Source organism: Trachinotus anak, unplaced genomic scaffold, assembly GCF_046630095.1.
Source record: "Trachinotus anak isolate AG129_WGS33_773 ecotype Australia unplaced genomic scaffold, CSIRO_AGI_Tana_v1 ptg000028l, whole genome shotgun sequence".
NCBI lineage: Eukaryota > Metazoa > Chordata > Actinopteri > Carangiformes > Carangidae > Trachinotus > Trachinotus anak.
In genome coordinates this window covers 15,974,293-15,978,068 of record NW_027273879.1, presented here as the reverse complement: position 1 = coordinate 15,978,068, position 3,776 = coordinate 15,974,293, and the positions used below count along the sequence as shown (strand labels likewise).

The following is a 3,776-nucleotide window of genomic DNA, read 5'->3' as shown; positions in this document are numbered from 1 at the left end:
GTGTTTATACAGCAGCTTCCACTTATGACCTTTCATAGAGTTATAGTTATTACTAGGCTATTGTTATTATTTCATTCATTTATCATCAATATAATCAGATGATGAGGGCCTTAAAGAATATACTAACATAGCTGTTCTAGGTTATTGTTAAAAGTGACCATCAGGGTAGGAACTTCTATGGTGACCATGGCAGCCATGACCGTTGTTGCCCCTCCCTCTGGCAGTGCTGCCCCAAAAATCATTGTTAGCCCAAAAGTCACCATGGCCTTTGTGTCCCTGCTAATGTCAAAATCCCAAGGTTGTTTTAAAAGCATCACTGCAGCAGTCCTCAACCATTAGATTGGTTGTGTGCATATATTATACAGCTAACTTCTCACCAGATCTTTTCTGGGTCGTTCCCACTGTCTCTGTCTCCCTCACTGCTGCTACACACACAACCAACATACTGGGTTATTCCTGAAAGGAGCTGCACTACTTGTGTAACAATATACTGTCTTAAACTTATTGCAGATCTTGCACAGAGATGATAAATCACAGTTTGTTTACTTACCACTGCCTCTTAATGCTTAATGTGTAAGTTTAGTTTCCACATGTTTGCACGTGCATGTAATGCTGCAATATCAGAACTGATCTCACCGCTTGACAAGCTCCAGTCCTTGTCTACGGGACACCGTCACGCCCATGAAAATGAAGGAAATATAGATGCATTATTTGAATATGCAAAATGTGAGTTTAAGACTTGAAGCCTGTTCCTACATTTATCTGCTGAAAGTGATCAGTTTATCTGAAATATTTTGATTGATACATGATGACATGATGCATCTTAATTTATACATGATAATGGACTCCATCTTAAAACATGTCTTTTATTTTGAAAGTTATCAAGTTATTTATTTATAGGCTTCAAATCACTCACTGGCGTTCATGACCAAAACATTTTTATGGCACCAAAGACCAAATGGCTTTGCCCCTAAAATGATGAAATTCCTAGCCTGGTGAGGATGTATTACAAGGGTTTTGTTTTGTCATGTATTTACCATCCAATCATTAATGGTTTGTATCACTTCTCATGTTAAATCAGTGCCTACAGCTGCAACATGGCGCAAAGGAAGACCTGAATTTTTACCTCTTGCCATTTAACAAAGAATCCATGCTCTGATGAAGGTAAGAGATTGAAAAGACAGACTGATTCACCTGTTACAAGACAGATTTAATAGATGTCTTAAATGCAAGAGCAGTGCACAGTAATCTCCTTTTCCAATCGCTCTGGGATATCAGTTGTGCTAAATTTGTTTTCAGTTTCATCTCACATATTTTCTGGAAATCATGAATTTATCTGCAAATACATGAATGGGAAGCCTTTGAGCCACTGACTGCTGTGCTGTCATCCAAACACCCATCTGACCTGCTGCGCGCTACCTCCTCTGATGGCACATGTAGCTGCATGGGCTCAGACTGTACGCTTTTTTTCCTCTCATACATTTTCTATTTTCAGTTTTTTTAAAGATGCAGTTGCAGGTTTCTATCCTCTTGGCCTTGTTAAACACTGCAATGGGATGTTTTCCCATCAGCTCTCTCTTAAAGAACACAGAGGAAGAGGGGGATATTGCAGGGTGGGGACAAAGTGAGACAAAGATATATATACGAGGAGAATGCTGTGAGATGGAGAGGAGGCGAGGTTGAGCTCGGTCTTAATGAGCTGGGATGTAGATAAATTTGTCAGCACTGGAAGTTTCAGACTTCAGCATCCTGGCTGAGGGAGCTTTGTATTATTTCTGATTTAACTAGCGGCCTTTCACATAAAGAAATAAGAGATTAATTAACAGAGGTATATATCGAAATGCTTTGATCAGGAGAGTGTGCTCTATTAGTCGATTTTTTCAAGTGTTTCAGTTCCCTGAATGGTGTGTTTTGAAGGCAAAACACAATTTCTTGTGACTAAAACATGTTTTTCTTCACACTTTCCATAGGCTCAGGTTGAGATTAAATCAAACAAAGTGACTTGGTAAGTCTGAAATGTGTATGGTTAGCAGAGTTATCTTGCTAATTTTCTCAAATGGTTTGTTATGGGGATGTAGAGGTTGAAACATGTTGATTAAAGAGGTATTTCCAATATTTAGCTTTTTCTGGTTCCTGTGGAGGTATAAAGGCATGTCAAGTTTCTTCCACAAAGGTCCCTCCTGCAAACTTTTAATAGCTCAATCTGATTGCCTGTCACAGTACAACACTGTCTTATCAAATAAATAATACAATAGCCATGAAATGTGAAAGTGTTTTGGTTCTGTTAAGTGTTCTACAATGTGGAAAATGGTACCACAGGGGATTAAAATCATATCGTGTTAGATGAAGAATAGAAATAATGCAAATAATGAGGAAACACTTTCTCATCAAATGAATAATACAATGACCATGAAATGTGAAAGTGTTTTGGTTTGGTTAAGTGTTATACAGTGTGAGGAATGGTACCACAGGGGATTAAACTCATGTCGTGTTAAATGTGGAATAGACATAATGCAAAAAAAATGAGGAAATAAACACAGGAAGGCCTGCAAAGGCAAGCATTTAAGTGAGTGCAGATGAAAAGGCATCAGGCAAATGAAGCATGTTTAAAAGTTGTTTTAATCACTTACATGTTACACACTTATGCTTAATTTATGATAAAGTGATTAATCTGCAGAGCAATGCTTGAAAATTTGGAATTCAACCCTGTGAGCTTTTCATTACGGAGCTGTGAAACACTGGGAACATGCTTTGTGAATTAGTGCAGCTAAGTGGAACTGATTATGACATATTCAAAATGTGATTTGCAGAAGTAATTGTCACCACCCCCAGCATGCACACGCACAACTGTCCAAGTTCGTACACCGCACAGCTGCACAGAACATACAGAAGTTCGGGTTCATTCAAAAATAGCTCTTTCATCATTCTAACATACATTTAGTACAAAAATGAATTGCTGTGTGTAATCAAAAATTCATTGTTTACTTCTTTCCCTTGTTTTTCTGTCAGCGGGAGAGAGAAACAAAGGAGACATGAAAAATGTAAATCCAGGAATCAAACAGAGAAAGACAAGAAAGACAAAGAAAGGGTTCGTAGGAATAGGGAGGCGGAGGAGATGACAGAGGAAAAGAGAGCTTGCACAAAGTGAAACCAAACATCCTGTCTTCTGTTTCCTCAAGCGGTTCATGCCTCTGTTTCCATGAACCTCCACGATGACAAGAAGAAAACAAACGGATACTCCCCGCCTCTCTCCCCTGCACTCAGTAGCGCATGTAGTGCTGAGGTGGGGAACGGATCACGGGCGACACAGATTAGGAGTCAACAGGGTTCCCTTCATCTGGCTGGATGCAGCTGGAGGGCCGATTAGACAACCCGAGTGTGGGTGAGGAAGGGGACGCCCGATGCTATCACAGCCTCTCAAACTCACTTCCTCTCTGGGAACTCTGCAGACTACCGTGAAATTGATCACGCTCCCCGAAAAGATGTTGCAGTATGTGTGAGTGACATGTCAAAGGAGGGAAATGAGGATAACTGCTATGTGAAGCTGCCTGCAGGTCATGAAAAACCTTTGACTGTCATTTATCAGATTCTGTTAACACTCTGTTAGCTGGAGTCCAGGGTCAGTTTGGTCAGTTTGTCATTTCTGCAGATTTTCTATGCATGCATTTATTTTTGTTCAGCACCAAGTAAATTAAGTTATTTTAACCTAATTTCATGGTGTCCTTTCTTTCAACACAAACTCAGCTACATGTCTGCCTAACAGTTTACTGAATTTA

General features: G+C 39.6%; 1 long non-coding RNA gene across 3 annotated transcripts; it reads left to right on the top strand.

Moving 5' to 3' along the window:
• Nucleotides 1–851: 851 nt before the first annotated feature.
• On the top strand, nucleotides 852–3,318 carry LOC139611907 (uncharacterized). 3 transcript variants are annotated; one of them, XR_011686384.1, is made up of 4 exons: nucleotides 852–1,164; nucleotides 1,300–1,457; nucleotides 1,971–2,005; nucleotides 3,180–3,318. It is a non-coding gene; the product is annotated as an uncharacterized lncRNA (long non-coding RNA). The 3 variants fall into 3 exon arrangements; XR_011686385.1 differs by lacking the exon at nucleotides 3,180–3,318 and adding an exon at nucleotides 3,010–3,135; XR_011686386.1 differs by lacking the exon at nucleotides 1,300–1,457.
• The last annotated feature ends 458 nt before the right edge of the window (nucleotides 3,319–3,776 follow it).